This window comes from Prionailurus bengalensis, chromosome B1 (genome assembly GCF_016509475.1).
Source record: "Prionailurus bengalensis isolate Pbe53 chromosome B1, Fcat_Pben_1.1_paternal_pri, whole genome shotgun sequence".
NCBI lineage: Eukaryota > Metazoa > Chordata > Mammalia > Carnivora > Felidae > Prionailurus > Prionailurus bengalensis.
Genome location: NC_057344.1, coordinates 59,575,506 through 59,595,073, shown reverse-complemented (window position 1 = coordinate 59,595,073; position 19,568 = coordinate 59,575,506). Strand labels below are relative to the sequence as shown.

General features: G+C 39.2%; 1 pseudogene; it reads left to right on the top strand.

Annotated features, from left to right (window-relative positions):
* Window positions 1-7,278: 7,278 nt before the first annotated feature.
* On the top strand, window positions 7,279-8,596 carry LOC122468775 (annotated as a pseudogene).
* The last annotated feature ends 10,972 nt before the right edge of the window (window positions 8,597-19,568 follow it).

The following is a 19,568-nucleotide window of genomic DNA, read 5'->3' as shown; positions in this document are numbered from 1 at the left end:
AGTGTTTTTACTTCCTTCAGATAAATATACAGAAGTAGAATTACTGGATCATATGGTAGTTCTATTTTTTATGTTTTAATACTTCTTTCCATAGTGGCTATACCAAATTACATTCCTGCCAACAGTGTGCAAGGGTTCCCTTTTCTCCACATCCTCACCAACACTTGTTATTTGAAGTCTTTTTGATAATAGACATAGATAATAGATAATATACAGGTGTAAGGTGATATCTCATTGTGGTTTTGGTTTACATTCCCCTGAAGATTATTAATGTAGAACATATTTTTGTGTACCTCTTGGTCATCTGCATGTCTTCTTTGGCAAAATGTCTATTCAGATCATCTGCCCAGTTTTTATTCAGATTGTATGTGCCTTTTTTTTTTGTTTTTACTATTGAGTTGTATAAGTTCTTCATATACTTTGGATATTAGCCCCTTATCAAATACATGATTTATTTTTATTTTTTATTTTTAAATTTTTTTTAACATTTATTTTTTGGAGACAGGGAGAGAAAGAGCATGAGCAGGGGAGGGGCAGAGAGAGAGGGAGACACATAATCCGAAGCAGGCTCCAGGCTCCGAAGCATCAGCACAGAGCCTGATGCAGAGCTCGAACTCACAAACTGCAAGATCATGACCTGAGCCAAAGTCGGACACTTAACCAACTGAGCTACCCTGGCGCCCCATCAAATACATGATTTGTAAATATTTTCTCTCACAGTAGACTCCCTTTTCATTTTGTTGGTGGTTCCCTTTGCTGTGCAAAAGCTTTTTAGTTTGATGTGGTACCACTCATATATTTTTGCTTTTGTTGCCTTTGCTTTCAGTGTCAAATCCGGAATATCATTGCCAAGACAAATGTCAAGGAGCTTACCACCTACGTTTTCTTCTAAGAGTTTTATGGTTTCATCAGGTCTTATATTCAAGTCTTTAAACCATTTTGAGCTAGTTTTTCTGTATGGTTTAAGCTAGTGGTCCAAGTTTCACTCATTTGCATGTGGCTGTCCAGTTTTCCCAGCATCATTTATTAAATAGACTGTCCTTTCCCCATTATATATTTCTGGCTCCTTCATCATAAATTAATCATATATGCATGGGCTTATTTCTAGGGTTTCTATTCTGTTCCATTGACCTATGTCTCTGTTTTTATGCTGATACCATACTGTATTGATTACTATAGCTCTGTAATATACTTTGAAGTTAGGGAGCATGATGCTTCCAAATTTGTTCCTTTGCTTCAAGATTACTTCCACTGTTCAAGTCTTTTGTGGTTCCATACAAATTTTAGAACTATTTGTTCTATTTCTGTGAAAAATGCCATTGCAATTTTAATACAGATTGCATTGAATTTGTAGATTGCTTTGGGTAGTGTGGACATTTTAACAGAATTAATTCCTGCAATCTGTGAGCATGGAGTATCTTTCCAATTATTTGTTTCTTCCTCAATTTCTTTCATCAATATCATAGTTTTCAGTATACAGGTCTTGGTTCAATTTGCACTTAGGCATTTTATTCTTTCTAATGCTATTGTAAATGGGGCTCTTATTAATCTCCCTTTCTGATAGTTTGTCCTTAGTGTTTAGAAATGCAAGATTTTTATATATTGGTTTTGTATCATACAATTTTAGTGAATTCATTGATTAGTTCTAACAGGGTTGTGTGTGTGTGTGTGTGTGTGTGTGTGAGGCATCTTTAGGGGTATATAGATACATATATATCATGCCATCTGCAAATAGTGACAGTTTTACTTCTTCCTTTCCAATCTAGATGACTTTTATTTATTTTTCTTCCCTAATTTCCCTGAGTAGGACTTTCAGTACTATGTTGATTGAAAGTAATCATCTTTATCTTGCTCCTGATCCTAGACAGGAAAAACAAATGATCACTTGTCTTAAATGTAAAATGTACATCATTTAGTCTCCTTAACAGACTACTGTGTTTTTCTCTCCTTTAAGTAACTAAAACCAATGCCCCATGAAATCTAGAAATGTTTTGTTCCAATTAAGTAGTAGTGGGTCTCAGAACAGCATGTAGCGTATAATATGTGGAGAAATGGAAAAGGAAGTCATGATATCTGAGGTGAGATATATGAATTATTTTAAAAGGTGAAACAGGTACCAATACTATAAGGAGTAATAATCAGTCCCCTCTGGGAAGAAGTACTCATAATTTTTTTAAGTTAGGGCATTAAGGAGCAAATATTTACATGTTCCTCCATAACTTATGAATGGGGGAAAAATAGAATTCATTTTCTTATTTTGAAAACTGACATATTAATTTATTCAGCTAATTTATTAAGCTAACTCCTAGACTATATTAATTTAAAATAAATGAGTATAACATAGATGATTCTTAAAATTTTTTAAATGTTTTTACTTATTTTTGAGACAGAGAGAGACAGAGCATGAGCAGGGGATGGGCAGAGAGAGAGGGAGACACAGAATCTGAAGTAGGCTCCAGGCTCTGAGCTGTCAACACAGAGCCCAACGCGGGGCTCGAACTCATGGACTGTGAGGTCATGACCTGAGCCGAAGTCAGACGCTCTACCGACTGAACCACCCAAGTGTCCCTAACGTAGATGATTCTTAACCAAAACTATATAAAGTATCCTTTTTCCATTCTGCAAAACAGAGATCGAGTAAATCTGTTGAAAAGAATTTGCTTAGAATGTGACAAACTAAAACACGAATATTTTTCAGTCAAAGTGAAGTCTTAGTCTGCTATTTTAGGCAAGACTCTAAAAATAAATATGAGATTGGCAATATAACATCATGTTTAACTACAGTTAGACTATTCTGGCTGTACCAACAACTGAGTGATCTTGAGTAAGTTATTAAAGTCTCCAGGTTAAATTATATTTGAAAAATGGGAAAAATAACATACACATGAGGTCATTCACAAGCATGAGATGAGTCAATCCTAAATAAAGCATATAGAACAATGCTGTCACTTCAAAATTACTAATAATTACTAGTTCTTTCCGTCAGTGGGCTCTCTGGGCATATGCATTGAGAGTCATGGCTTAGTCATCACCATTAAGAGTCTCATGTTACATCATTCTTCTGGTTTCTAAGACTAAAAAGCATTCTTTTCTTCAGCTTGTGTTTTTCTTCTGATATCTAGTACTTCTTGTACCTTAGACAAAATACATCTATCACATTTCTGGTTTCTAACTTCCACCCCTTTCATTTCTTTCAAATCACTGGATAAAAAAAATGTTTAAAAAATATTTGTTACCTGAGAACTCAACTCATAAGTTTTTTTTACTTAAAAAGAATTATCCTCAAATATGTTTCTAATTCCAGTCCTCAGAATGCTACTAAAATACATTATAAAATGTGTTTCCCTGTTAGTATCTATCACATCCTCCTTTTCCTTTGTGGCATAAGTTGCACTAATATACAATTTTGGGAGCTGTTGTGAAGCTATGATAAAGTAGGGAATCAAACAAAACTAGATAGGTGCTGGGGCACCTGAGTGGCTCAGCTGGTTAAGCATCCAATTCTTGGTTTTGGCTCAAGTCATGATTTCACAGTTCATAAGATCAAGCCCTGCATCAGGCTCTGGACTGACAGCACAGAACCTGCTTGGGATTCTCTCTCTCCTCTCTCTTTGTCCCCACTCCTCACATCTCTCTCAAATATAAATAAATAATCTTTAAAAATATCCTCTCCTCAGGCATCCAAATCGGCCAGGAGAAGGTCAAACTTTCACTCTTCGCAGATGACATGATACTGTATATGGAAAACCCAAAAGATTCTACCAAAAAACTGCTATAATTGATTCATGAATTCAGCAATGTTGCAGGATATAAAATCAATGCACAGAAATCGGTTGCATTCCTATACACCAACAGTAAAGCGACAGAAAGAGAAATCAAGGAATCGATCCCATTTACAGTCACACCAAAAGCCATAAAACACCTAGGAATAAATCTAACCAAAGAGGTGAAAAATCTATACACTGAAAACTATAGAAAGCTTATGAAAGAAATTGAAGAAGACACCAAAAAAATGGAAAAAGATTCCATGTTCCTGGATAGGAAGAACAAATATTGTTAAAATGTTGATACTACCCAAAGCAATCTACATATTCAATGAAATCCCTATCAAAGTAACGCCAGTATTCTTCACAGAGCTAGAACAAATAATCCTAAAATTTGTATGGAACCAGAAAAGACCCCGAATAACCAAAGTAATCTTGAAAAAGAAAACCAAAGCAGGAGGCATCACAATCTCAGACTTCAAGCTATACTACAAAGCTGTAATCATCAAGACAGTATGGAACTGGCACAAGAGCAGACACTTGGGTCAGTGGAACAGAATAGAGAACCCAGAAATGGACCCACAAACATATGGCCAACTAATCTTTGACAAAGCAAGAAAGAATATCCCATGGTCAAAGACAGTCTCTTCAGCAAGTGGTGCTGGGGAAACTGGACAGCGACATGCAGAATGAACCTGGACCACTTTCTTACACCATACACAAAAATAAACTCAAAATGAATGAAAGACTTCAATGTAAGACAGGAAGCCATCAAAATCCTAGAGGAGAAAGCAGGCAAAAACCTCTTTGATCTTGGCCACAGCAACTTCTTACTCAACCCATCTCCAGAGGCAAGGGAAACAAAAGCAAAAATGAACTACTGGGACCTCATCAAAATAAAAAGCTTCTGCACAGCGAAGGGAACAATCAACAAAACTAAAAGGCAACCAACCGACAGAATGGGAGAAGATATATGCAAATGACATATCAGATAAAGGGTTAGTATCCAAAATCTATGAAGAACCTATCAAACTCAACACCCAAAACACAAATAATCCAGTGAAGAAATGGGCAAAAGACATGAATAGACACTTTTCCAAAGAAGACTTCCAGATGGCTAACAGACACATGAAAAGATGTTCAACATCACTCATCATCAGGGAAATACAAATCAAAACCACAATGAGAGATCACCTCACACCTGTCAGAATGGCTTACATTAACAACTCAGGCAACAACAGATGTTGGTGAGGATGTGGAGAAGGGGAACACTTTTGCACTGCTGATGGGAATGCAAACTGGTGCAGCCACTCTGGAAAGCAGTATGGAGGTTCCTCAAAAAATTAAAGATAGAACTACCCTACGACTCAGCAATTGCACTACTGGATATTTATTCAAAGCATACAGGAGTGCTGTTTCAAAGGGACACATGCATCCCCATATTTATGTCAGCATTATGTTCATCAACTGATGAATGGATAAAGAACGTGTGGTGGATATATATGTATGCTAATCACACATAGCTTTAGAGTAAGCCTTCCCCTCATTTATGTGGGCCTCTGTTTATGGTGTATTTTTAAAATATTAAATATGTATAATGTGTGAAACACATTTTCTACTACTAAGATATTCCTAGATTATGTAATGAATAACTCGGGAAACAAGAGATGCCATACACACACACACACACACACACACACACACAATGGAATATTACTCGGCAATCAAAAAGAATGATAACTTGCCATTTGCAAGAACGTGGATGGAACTAGAGTGTACTATGCTAAGTGAAATGAGTCTGTCAGAGAAAGATAAATATCACATGATTTCATTCATATGTGGGATTTAAGATACAAAACAGATGAACATAAGGGAAGGGAAACAAAAATAATATAAAAACAGGGAGGGGAACAAAACAGAAGAGACTCATAAATATGGAGAACAAACTGAGAGTTGCTGGAAGGGTGTTGGGTGGGGGGATGGGCTAATTGGGCAAGGGGCATTAAGGAAGACACTTGCTGAGTAAACACTGGGTGTTATATACAGGTGATGAATCATTGGATTCTACTGAAATCATGATTGCACTATATGCTAACTAACTTGGATATAAATTTTTAAAAATTAATAAATTAAAAAAAAGAGCTTCTTATGGGTTTGCTTCCTTCTCTGTTTTTATCTTCTTTTTCTTTCTCTTCCTCTATGTTCATCTGTTGTGTTCCTTAAATTCCACATATGAGTGAAATCATACATTTGTCTTTCTCTGACTCATTTCACTTAGCATAATACACTCTAGTCCTATCCACATTATTTCAAATGGTAAGATTTCATTCTTTTTGATCACAAAGTAATATTCCATTTTCTATATACACACCACACCTTCTTTATCCATTCATCAGTCAATGGACATTTGGGCTTTTTCCATAATTCGGCTCTTGTTGATAGTCCTGCTATAAACATTGGGGTCCATGTATCCCTTTGAATCATCATTTTTGTATCCTTTGGATAAATACCTAGTAGTGAAACTACTGGATTATAGGGTAGCTCTATTTTTAATTTTTCGAGGAACCTCCATACTGTTTTCCAGAGCAGCTGCACCAGTTTGCATTCCCACCAGCAGTGCAAAAGTGTTCCCCTTTCTCCACATCCTTGCCAACATCTGTTGTTTCCTGAGTATTACATAATCTAAGAATATTCTTAGTAGCAGAAAATGTATTTCACACATTATACATATTTAATATTTTAAAAATATAGCATAAACACAGGCCCACATAAATGAGGGGAAGGCTAACTCTAAAACTATGTGTGATTAACTATTTTCAAATTTTCTATTAACATTTCATTAGTAGTTCCTTGTTAATTTGGGGGATTACACAGGTATTTCTGAGGATTCAAGCCAAAGTTTTAAAATAATAATCACAGAAAAAGTTAAGTTGAGAAAAATCTATTTATTTACACAATATTTTCCAAGCACTAGGGAAAGATCTGTTTCCCAGGGCAATGGAATACCTGATCATGGCCCACTGGAGACACATGTCCACCGATACACAGTCAGAAGACATTCCATCACTGTGTTCCCTTCACTGTGTTAGGGCCTCAAGAAATAGTGGTGAACAAAAGTTATTCCTTTTATAAAGCTTATAGTCCAGTGGGGAAGGTAGACGTTGAACAAGTATTTACGGTTGTGACAAACGTTATGAAAGAAAAGCACAAGTGGGGCAGAGGGAAATAGAAATGTACAATGGGGGTAACGTAGCCTGGAGAAGTAAGAGAAATTTCCTAAAGAAGTAACATTTCAATTTGTCTTGGTAAGAAAGAGTGAGAAAGAGTTAATCGAGTAAAGAAGACAACAGGGCTGGGGTAAGTGTGGAGAAAAGAGGTATGGAACCTGACTATGCAATCATCTGAGATGGAAACTATTCTAGAAATGAACATTGGGCTAGTGTGCCTGAAGCTTGAGAGAGTAGGGAACAGTAAAATAAAATGAAAAAAAAAAAAAAAAAAGAACTGAAGAACTATGAGTTGCTGTGGGCCTAGTTACCATCACATGCTGGGGGGAGCCTCAGCGGTCACAGCTGCCCCAGTCACCATCACTGCAACTGTGAGTGGTGAGGCTGGGACCCAGCAGCCACCTGCCCTTGGCACTGCTGACACCAAGCTGGGCTCCACTGGCAGCAGCCAGGGTGTAGGGAGTGGGCCCAGGTGACCTCACATGGGTGGTGCATGCCTGTGGGGGCAAGGTCATCGCAACAAAGGTTTGGGGAACACTAAAATGGTTCAATGTAAGAAACAGATAAAGAAGATGTGATGCATTTATACAATGGAATACCATTTAGCTGTAAAAACAATGACATTTTGCCATTTGCAATGACATAGTTGGAGCTAGAGAGTATTATGCTAAGCAAAAAGTCAGAAAAAGATAAATACCATATGATTTCACTCATATGTGGAATTTAAGGAAAAAAAAACAAATGAGCAAAGAAGAGGGGGGAGAGTGAGAGAGGTAAACTAAGATATAGACTCTTAACTGTAGAGAACAAACTGATAGCTACCAGAGGGGAGGTGGGGGTGGGAGTGGGTGAAATAGGTGATGGGGATTAAGAAGTGTGCTTGTCATGATGAGCACTGGGTGATGTACAGAATTACTGAATCCACTAAATTCTATCCCTGAAACTAATATTGCACTGTATGTTAACTAACTGAAATTAAAAATAAAAACAAAAGAAAGAAAGAAACAAACAAACAAACAAACAAACAAAGAAGTGGATATAGTTTCATCAAAAGGAATGACACCAAGGAAGATGTGTTTGTACAACAGACTGCTATGAACAAGAATAATGCCAGGAAGTACCTTCACAGTATAGGAGATGGAGAGACTGTGGAATTTGGTATTGTTGAAGGACAAGGAAAGGGTACAGAGGCAGCAAATGTCACAGGCCCTGGTAGAGCTCCAGTTCAAGGCTGCAAATATGCTTTGGTTGGTAACCACTATCGATGCTATCCATCCAGGGAGTCTTCCACACAATTACCTGCAGAAGTCCCAGAATAACAAGAGTTGTGTGGGGGTGGGGGGAGGACCCTATGGGCATCAACCACTGTCTTCCAACCCTTCTGTGCAGGGAGAAGTGGTAGAGGGAGCTGACAAGCCAGGTTCAGGAAAGTAAGGTAGACCAGCAAGACAGAATATGTATCAGGGTTATATACCATGATTCCGCAGGAGTTATCTTCCCCAAAGATAGCCTAGAGAGGATGGCTTTGAAGAAGATAATGAAAATCAAGATAAGACCCTATGCCAGCAGCCACCTCAACATAGGCAGACACCCAGAAAACTCTAAACCACACCATGGCAAAGAGACAGTAGCAGTCAATCTGGAAGCTGAGAATTCATCGACTCCCAAAGTTGAGCAGATCAGGGCTGAGTAAGTACCTGCTTATCATCTATACTATCATCTGGTTTACTCACCTAACAAGAAGAAATGAATATGAAATTCCAGCAATAAGAAGTAAATGCAAGGTTGGAGCTGAAGATCTTAAGTGCTTGTTTTTTGCCCTTGACTACATAAATAGAACTATCTGCACTATCTATGCAGCATGGGGGTTTTATTATTTTTACCCAAAGATGTCTCTTTTTGGTAATGACAAGTGTAGTTCAAAAAAAAAAAACCTAGTTTTTCTCAATACATCTTTAAAGTTTTTTAAATTGTTCCATATCTGGTCACCTTAAGAAACTTAGGAACCTCATTTAAAATTTTTTTTTTCTTAACATTTAGTTTTGGGAGAGCACAAGCAGGGGAGGGGCATAGAGAGGAGGACAGAGGATCTGAAACAGGCTCTGTGCTGACAAGCTGACAGCAGTGAGCCTGATGCAGGGTTCAAACTCATGAACCACGAGATTATGACCTGAGCCAAAGTCGGACGCCTAAACAACTGAGCCACCCACATTCCCCTAATTTTTTTTTTAAATTTTAGATAGAGAGAACACAAGCAGGGGAGGGGGCAGAGGGAGAGAGAGAGAGAATCTTAAGCAGGATCCATGCTCAGCACACAGCCTGATGTGGGGCTTGATCTCACAACCCTGGGATCATGACCTGAGCTGAAATCAAGACTTGGACACTCAACCAACTGAGCCACCCAGACACCCTTCATTTCTAATTTGTAATAAAAGTTTACAACTTGGGGGTTCCTGGCTGGCTCAGTTGGTAGAGCATGTGACTCTTGATCTCAGGGTTATGAGTTTGAGCCTCACATTGGGCATAGAGATTACTTCAAAATAAGATCTTTAAAAAAAAAGTTTCCAACTTGATTTTTTTCAAGAGTCAACCAACAGCAAGCACCTATTAATAAAGTTCTTGAAAGACAGAAAGAAAGAAAGAAAGAAAGAAAGAAAGAAAGAAAGAAAGAAAAAGAAAAAAGAGAAAGAAAGAAAAAGTTATATTTTGCTAGGCCTCATAGGACACCTTGCAGATTTTGAAGTGTATGTTAAAGAAAAGAGAAAGCCATAGAAGACCCTTAAAACATGACCATGGATACACTAGAGAAGATGTATTTGGAGGGAATAAGAGATGATATTTGGGAACCACATAGGAGCTCACTATAGTAATCCAGGCATGAGATTATGGTGGATTATACCGGGGTGGCTATAGTGAGGATGGAGAAAAGTTTATGGGTTTAAGAGATATTTTAGAGCAAAATCAACAATCGATGACATGGATTATTAAAAAGTAGTCTAACAGAACAATTTAATATAGAGGGTGGAAATATAAACTGATCAGAGAGACTGGGATTACTGGACTATATTGAGGGTCCATTTCAACCTGATGACTGTCATTTTCCCGGGATGTACTCCTGCAGCCAAGTGTTATTGAGCTTACCCAGAAATGCTGATTTTTCCAGGCCAAGTGTGAAACATAAACAACTCAGGAAATTCAGTGATGGCCAAGAGAGTGACTGGAATGCTGGACCATGGAATCCAGGCTGCATAAAGAAGATAATAAAGCAGGAGCAGATAATATGAGGTAAAATGCATACTGAGAGTAGTTGAGAAAGCAAGTGCAAAGGCTAGGAGGTTGCTGGTGATCAGAAAAATGATGTATATATTGGCGATTTTCTAGACAATTTTGGGAATTGCTGAGATAGAAATGGAGGATAAGGTCACTGGCAATGAAGAGTTAACAAAATGAGAAGCTAGTATCGGAGCAGTGTGACCATATGAATGTGGAAGTCAACTAAGCTGATGACAGGGTTCCGAATGGAAAGAGAGACTATAAGCCAGATGCCAAAGTCTCCACTGAATAATGGAAAGTGTCAAGGATGAGACAGAAGACAATCATGGGATGGGGAAAAATGAGTGTAGGAGTCTTAGCTTACCAACTGTTAAAAATACCAACTGTTAGAAACCATAATGTTAAGGGGTACCTGTGTGGCTCAGTCGATTAAGCGTCCAACTTCAGCTCAGGTCATGATCTTGAGGTTCGTGAGTTTGAGCCCCACATCAGGCTCTGTGCTGACAGCTCAGAGCCTACAGCCTGCTAAGGATTCTGTGTCTCCCTCTCTCTCTGTCCTTCCCCTGCTTGCACTCTCTCTCTCTCTCAAAAATAAACATACATTTAAAAAAAAGAAAAACGTAACGTTAAACACACACACATACACACATGCTGGAAATTTTACACTAAGGTATAAACAGAAAGGGTTTAAATGGATGAAGGAAATTAACATTAACCGAGCACCTGCTATGTGTTGGTGCAGTGGAAATCTATGCTTTTTCTGCTCCGAATACCTTCCCATTTTTCTTTCAGTAACACTTTCTCCCGTTCACTGTAGAGAATGTTGTTCCCACTTTCTTCGTGGTTCTGGTGAGGCTGCCAATGACTTAACCCAATCCCCCAGCCTTTGTAAAATCAGGTGACCTAATCTAGAACAATAAGAGTCTCTTTCCTGGGAATTTAAATCTTGACAAGAACTAAGACTGGTTGGAGATGATTCCACTCATGCATGAAAATAGCTGTACCCAGAAAACAGTCAACACTTCCTGCTGCAGAGATACCAAGAGTCTCCTAGTTCTGAAACTGGGTCGTTCATTTCTTCCTTGATTCTATGATTCTAATAGATCTGCTTCTCTACCTTAAGTTTGGCATTGTTGGTTTCTGTTGCTTGTAACCCAAGAACTCTGACATTTCCAGGCAGGGTGCTGGGTGCTTTCTGTGTGAATTTGTTTAATTTAATACTCACAATGTTCTTAAAAGGAAGGTATCATAATCCCATTCTATGCATAAGGAAAATGAAGCTCATCAAGGTTAAAGTAACTTGCTTACAGAAACACAGCCAGTAAATGGTGAAGGGTAACAAGGGGCTCAAGTCTTTGTCTTGGATGCCAGAGGCTATGCTGCTTCTACTTCACAAATAAACAGAGATATTAACAAGTATTCCTTGATTTCTACTTTCAGACATAATCTGCTTTAAATGATCTCTGCTAAATACCACCAGATACAACAAATGGAAGTTCTATATATTGTTTTACTGTATATATGCACTTATTTCCCTATTTAAAATATCTCTTAATCGCATAAAATCCAGATCTTTTATTCTCTATTCTCTAATGTTCCAAATTCTTTTGCAGTCCATAATTAAGAACAAGTTAATTGCACATAATTTCATAATGGTGATAAGTGTAATTATGACTCCAAGATCATGCTTAATAACTGTGGTGTTAAGCAAAGCTAAAACACAAAGTCCATAAAGATGCCCTATTCAGGGAAGGAAATCTACTGGATGTCACAGGAGAAACAAAGTGTAAGAAGTTAATTCTCAGGGAGCCTGGGTGGCTCAGTCGGTTAAGCATCTGACTTCAGCTCAGGTTGTGATTTCCTGATTCATGGGTCTGAGCCCTGCATTGGGTTCACACTGACAGTGCAGAGCCTGCTTGGGATTCTCTCTCTCTCTTCCTCTCTCTCTCTCTCTCTCTCTCTGCCCTTCCCCCACTTGTGCACTCGCTCTCTCTCTCTTGCTCTCTCTCTCAAAATAAATAAATAAACATTCAAAAAAAAGAAGTGAAAATGCTCCGCCAGATATGTACTTTCTAACTGGGAAAAACAAATTACAATGGTATGAAAAGTAAAATAGTAGACGGAAGTGGAACAAAGATGCGAAAGTTGTATGTGATTCACTGGGAGATGGATATTTTAAGAGAGGTGACTGTAATGTCCTACGAAGAACTTAGACATCCCTCAAATCTAGGGAAATAGGAAATGAGGAACAATATTCTTGCTTCTCTCCACAAGAAAAAATGTATGATGCCTAAAATAATAAAAGGTTTCTGTGATACATGGCTGACACGTAGTATATCTTCATCCCAGGGGAGAATTTCCAGAAGTTGATTTTCCAGATTTATAGAACACAACTTCTGAGTGGTCACTGTAGCAACTGTGATATTTCCCTGTGTCTTCTGGCTGAACCAGTGACAAGTTACATCACTAATCCTGAGTTTATTAAGAAGCGTCATCATCTCATGTTAGAAACGTCTCTGGAGGATTTGGTGCCGTTCTCTCATGTTGATTATTTGAGATTTATGTCCTGGAAAGCCAAACTGCATTTCTAATCTGTCATCAAAGCAGATTATCAGAACCAGAAATGACAAAATTTAACACACAGTTTTTCATGCCTAAGACTAACAGCAAAGCTGCAATACATTTCACCACATTCAAAGTAAACATGATATATTAATAAGTAGTTTTTCCTCTCTCACCAAATAATTATAGGTTCCTTCTTACTAAAAACAAATTATTTTTATTTCCCTTAAGAAGACTATGATTAATTATACAAAATTACACTTGTCTGTAATTGAATAGATTTCCTCCTTTCCTCTGGTTTAGTGGTATATGATATATTATTAAATAGCTTGGGAAAACCCAAAGAAGGAAATCTTCCTCTTCAGGACTAAAGCCAGCTTGTTAATGACTACGGTGGAACTATACGCAACGGTCGACAAGTTTCATTTCTTCATTAATGTGACCTCTGGCAAACTGAGCAAATGGTGTTTTACACCTCAGTCTTAGCCTATTCATGCTGCTATAACAAAATACCACACACTGGGTATCTTATTAGGAAAAGAAATGTATTCCTTGCAATTCTGGAGGCTGGAAGTTTAAGACCAAAGTGCCAGTAAGGTTGGATGAGGGTCTCTTTTTTTTTTTAAACATTTATTTATTTTTGAGAGACAGGGGAGGGGCAAAGAGAGAGGGAAACACAGAATTGGAAGCAGGCTCCAGGCTCTGAACTGTCAGCACAGAGCCTGATGTGGGGCTCGAACCCATAGACCACGAGATCATTACCTGAGCTGAAGTTGGTTGTTCAACCGACTGAGCCACTGAGGTCCCCTGGATGAGGGCCCTCTTCTGGGGTCACAGCCATGGGCTTTTCACTGTGTCCTCACCTGGTGGAAGGGGCAAGGGAGCTCTGCAGGGTCTTTTTGTAAGAGCATTAATCCTATTCACGAGGGCTCCACCCTCATGATCTAAGCAGTTGCCAGAGGTCTCACTTCCTAATATCATCACATTGGGCTTTAGGATTTTAGGATATGAACTGGGGGGGGGGGGGGGGGGAGGGGAAGGGGTGGAACACAAACGTTCAGACCACAGCAAGCTCCAATTCTAATTTACTGGAAGCACCGTGCTATCACCCAAATCTCCCCTAAGAGGACACTAGTCTTAGAAATTTGCATATAAAAGCACAAATGAGGGGCACCTGGGTGGCTCAGTTGGTTGGGCATCTGGCTCTTGATTTTGGCTCACGTCATGATCTCACAATTCATGAGATCAAGTCCCATGTCGGGCTCTGTGCTGACAGCACAGAGCCTGCTTAGGATTCTCTCTCATTCTCTCTCTGTCTCAAAATAAATAAACAAACCAAATACATACATATATACATACATACATACATACATACAAAAAGCACAAATGAAAGCCAAAACATTGTTATAATGTGGTGGGCTAGGACTTTGTAAAGATATATCCCTAAGGCAGGATTTCTGAACCTCAGCACTACTGACATTTCAGGCTGGATAATTTGTTTCGTGAGGGGGGAGGAGGGCTGCCCTGTGCATTGTACAAAGTTTGGCAGCATCTACCCACTAGCTGCCAGTAACACACATCACTCCCGTTAAGATAAACAATGATATCTCCAGAAATTGCCCCTGGTTGAGGACCGCTCCCCTAAATTCTAGCACTTCTTCTTGACCCCAAAGGTAGAGGGCATTTATCTGATCCTGCTAGTTGTTCCCCAGTATCTATAATCCCGTGCTGGTAGTAGAAGCTCCTGCTAATCTTGTGGCAGTCTAGGATGCAGACCGCATTTCCCAGCATCTTGTAGCTAAGTGGGACAAAGATGCTAAAGTCAGGTTAATAGGATTCAAGACAAAATTATGTGGGTCACTTCCTGTCATGCCCATAAAAGGAAAGGGTTCCCCCCTCCCCCCATTCTACTTTCCCCTTCTCACCGGGTGTGAACCGGGTGTGAACCGCGTTAGGTGTGAACGCGATGGTGACAGCTAGCCATACTGGACACAGGGACTGAAGCTGCCTGTTGAGTATGGCAGAGCAACAACATAAAAGGCAACCAGATGATAGAGATGCCGTATCAACTCTGGGCCCAGACAGAGAAATCAACTTCTGTCTTGTGTCAGCCACAGCTATACTGGAGTCTTTGTTACAGCAGCCAGCATTTGCATCTTGACTAATGTAAATCCCAAACACTTTTACATGTATCAAGTCAAGAAGGTAGCAGTTAAGATAGGAGGAGTTCTCTTTGACCCACTGGAGTTTAAGAAAGGTTCTAACTGGGTCTCCACCCTTGCCTGAAAAATAGTCCTTTTTCATTCCAACGTTGTTACCTGGGAAACAAACACTGAGCCGTGAGGGAGCACAGTGTTAGTGATCCAGCCAGGTAGACCAGCTGAACTAACACATGTGATCAAAAGGAAGACAGTAAACATGGGTGGCCCTTTTTAGGCTTAAACAGAGATTTCCATCTGATCAGGTGAGACTGACAGAGTCCCCTCCTCAGTTGTTCACTTGCATTATATGATTTGCCACAGAAAGAGCATGCTAAGATATACTTTTGTGTGCATGTCAAGAATGAAAAACACCTATCAGTGGAAAGGATCGTCAGTGTCCTGGTCACGTGCCTAGCCCATGGACAAACTCAAAACCAATGGAAAGTGAAGGTCTGCAGGCCAAAGTGAATAAATGCATTCAGGAAGGGCTTCATGAAACACAAAGCACAAGGCAGGGAGGATATGAGGGTTCAGTTCCTCAGTGACAGCAAGAAAACCATGGCAGAGGCCTAGGGGAGGGCAGAGCCCTACAGACACCATTGTGCCTCACAGGACCTGCTGGAGCACAGTAATCCTGAGTGGGAGAGGACTTTGCTTATAAGCACAAATGAGATACCCCTGTGGTAAAACCCAGAAATACTTGAGGGTGGGCCATGCATCATCAGGTGAAGCTTTAAGCTGGCCAAAGTCGACCATTAATGTGTACTGTCCTATGTCAGACAATGGTAAATGCCTGGCCCACTGAGCTTTTCAGAACTCACTTCCTATAACATTCCAGCCATGAGAAACTCAGGACAGTGTTCAGGACCAAAGCAGGAAATTGTACCGACATTCTTGGGAAAACATTTTCCTTCCTGGTACAAACACTATCCTATCTCCTTCTCGCTTCTTCCCAGATGAATTTGGTATTGATTCCTGAAGCAGTAGCTGCCATCATCTTTGAGCCTCTGCAACGGCTGGGTTCTGGACTTCTTGTTAAGGAAGGAAAATAGGCCCATGTGCTTAACTGACTGTAACTGGGTTTTCCTCACTTGCAGCCATCGCTAACTGACACATGGCTACGGGCTAATAAGGTCTGGGGAATTTATATGACAACAAATGTTGCTGTCAACCCTCCTGAAAAAGTGGTCTTAGGCTCATATACAAGCTAAGTACCTCCATGCATTTGGCTCAGTGTCTACATGGCCTTTGTGTGACTTCTTGCAATATTTTGATATTCATTTACCTATCTAAAAAGACTGGTGCTGGTAAGGATGCAGAAAAAAGTGGATTCCTCCTATACTGCTGGTAGAAATATAAAATGGTATAGCCACTTTAGAAAACTGTTCAACAGTTTCTTATAAACTAAATGTACACTTTCCATATAACACGGCAATTATATACTCTTGGGCATTTATCCCAGGGAAATGAAAACTTGTGTTCAAACATGCATACATAAAAACCTGTATAGTTGATCGTTGAACAACAGAGATTTGAACTGCACAGGTCCACTTACATAGGAATTTTTTACAGTATAGTACTGTAAATGTATTTCCTCTTCCTAATGATTTTCTTAATAACATTTTTTTTTCTAGCTCACTTTATTGTAAGAATGCAGTGCAGAATACATATAATATACTAAATATGTAGTAATTGACTATGTTATCAGCAAGGCTTCCAGTCAACAGTAGGCTATCGGTAGTTAAGTTTGGGGGAGTCAAATGTTATATGTGGATTTTCTACTGTGTGAGGGGGGTCAGTGTCCCTACCCCGCCATGCTGTTCAAGGATCAACTGTACAGGAATGTTCATAGCAGCTTTGAAATTACAAAAACCTGGACACAACCACTGTCTTTCAAAGAATGGATTGTTGAGCAGGCTCTGGAACATCTGCAGAATAGAATACTACTCAGCAATAAAAAGGAATGAACTGTTAATACACACAACAACTTTGGATGGACCTCGAGGACATGATGCTTAGTGAAGAAAGTCCATCTCCAAAGGTTATATACTGTGGGATTCCCATTCTCTAACAGCCTGGGAACGACAAAAGTACAGAGATGGAGAACAGATTACTGGTTGCCAGGGGTTGGGGATAGGAGACAGAGGGAGGGAGGATGTGAATCTAAAGGGGCAGAACAAGAGAGGTTCCTTTGTGGTGAGGGAACAAATAGCTCTCTGTACCTTAATTGTGGGGGCCGTTACACAGACTCATATCTGAGATAAGACCACATAGAACTATAAGCACACACACACACACACACACACGTGCACACACAAGAATGCATGTAGAAACTGGTGAAAACTGAATAGGTCTCTAGTCCACTTAATAGTTTGCTGGTTTTGATTGTGTACTACAGTCACATAAGATGTCACCATCAGGGGAAGATGGATAAAGAATACATGGAACTCTAGGAATTGATTTCACTATTTTTTGTGAGTCTATAATTATTTCAAAATAAAAAGCCTTTAAAAAAATTAGCCAATCTTAATAATGGAAGAAAGAAAGAAAGAAAGAGAAAACTGGCTATCCAGAGTATCTTTTCTGAATGGAATCTACGATCATTTTCTTTAAAATTTCTCATACAGTTTTAAGTGTGAGAGATGTTTTGCCTTATTAAAGTGAATGGGACATAACTATAGAAAGAAAAAGTTGGGGATAAAGAGGAAGAAAGCAGGGAACAATACATAGCCTATAAACTTAGAGACGAGGGGCGCCTGGATGGCTGAGTCAGTTAAGCGTCCAACTTTTGATTTCAGTTCAGGTCATGATCTCACGGTACATAAGTTCAAGCCCCACGTAGGGCTCCGTGCTGACAGTGTGGAGCCTGCTTAGGATTCTCTCCCTATTCCTCTCTGTCCCTCCTCCGTGCACTCTCTCTCTTACTCTCTCAAAAATAAATAAACATTAAAATAAATAAATAAATAAACAAGCAAACAAACTTAGAGATAAATGGGAATGAAACAATGAAAATATAATCAACTTTTTAGTTAAAATATTGAACTTAAGAGTCCTGTTCAAGCATGAACTATAGGTCAAAAATATAAATGCAGTGCAGATGTGAATGTTTAAGCCAATGACATTTTTTTTTCAGAATCTTTTGATCCAGTTCCCTTTATGGGCCAAAGAAAGAATCACCGTTACCCACCACACAAGCTAATCATTTTCCACCTCTCTTGGGGCGGGGGGGGGGGGGGGGGTGGGGGGAAGATGAAATTAACCAATTGTGACAATTAAACAATTTACACAAAAGTTGTATGCACTTTTCTCAGAAAGATACATTGCACACGTTCACAACAAGTAAAACAAGAGATGCTTGGCAAGTTCTTACACCAACTCTCTTGGAGGGGAAAACAGAAGGCACCCATTGTGTCCCTCCCCCACCCCCTCGGTTGCCTCAGAGGAGGTAGTGAGTTGTGATTGAATGTACCAGTTATCCTTGAATGTTAGCATTACCCTTATTTCTATCTAGAGGCAGTGATAAAGGTGTCGGAAAGTTTTTCCTTTTTGAAATAGCCATCTGGTTATTCATAGAAGTAGCTATAGGTTCAGGACAAAAAATCTCAAGATCAAGCAAAAGGGGGAGTCAAGATTGCAAAAAATTATTCTCCCCAGCAGTTGAGACAGGTGTGGGGATTAAGTGAATGTTGTGTAGCATAATCTTGGGTAGAAGACGAAGGAACCAGCACAGAAACTGGATTTCAGTTGCCAGGTGTTCAGAAGCTTGAGACACCTTGCTTATTAAAAGGAACTGAACTTAGCCCTTCAGGGAAGGGGTTTATCCCTGATTTTGTCAAAGCCCCCATATATATTCGTGAAACTTCACTTTTTTTTTTTTTTTCAGTTTTACCTGTGACCTCTTGCAGTGTGCAAACATGTATAGACTTGGAATATATCCTTGAGGCAAATTACATACATTGAAAAATCACGTATATCTTCTCCCTGGACACAGTCCAGCAAAGACAGACACACATTAAAATTGTGACAAATATTGGCTGCAGAATGAACACCCGGGTAAATGAAATTTAACACAAACTTCTAATTTCCACTCTCATTTAAAAATACCAACTGGGGATTGCTATATCATCAACTTAAATTTCAGTGGTAATTTTCAGAAAAATTAAGAAATAAAATGCCAGAAGAAATGAAATGCTAGAAGAACCAGCATAGTTATTTGAAATTATCTATTAGGATGAAACCTATTGGGGAAAACAGAGAACCATTTGAAGGTTTATTTATTTGGCATCACATCCGTAGAAGAACCACATTTTAAAAAAGCAAAAGGCTGAGCTACAGCCCCAATTTGGGACTCAAGATATTCAACTGTTATGAGAGACTGGAGCAAGGGAAGACTATAATTGTGACCATAATTCATATTGTACAAACTAGTCAATTTCTTTATCTTTAGCAGTGGCTGCAGAAAATGTCAAAGCACAAATTTTTTTTTCCTCTTCCCATTCTTTCATATTTTGCTGTGTTACTCACGTCCTGTAGTAACTCCT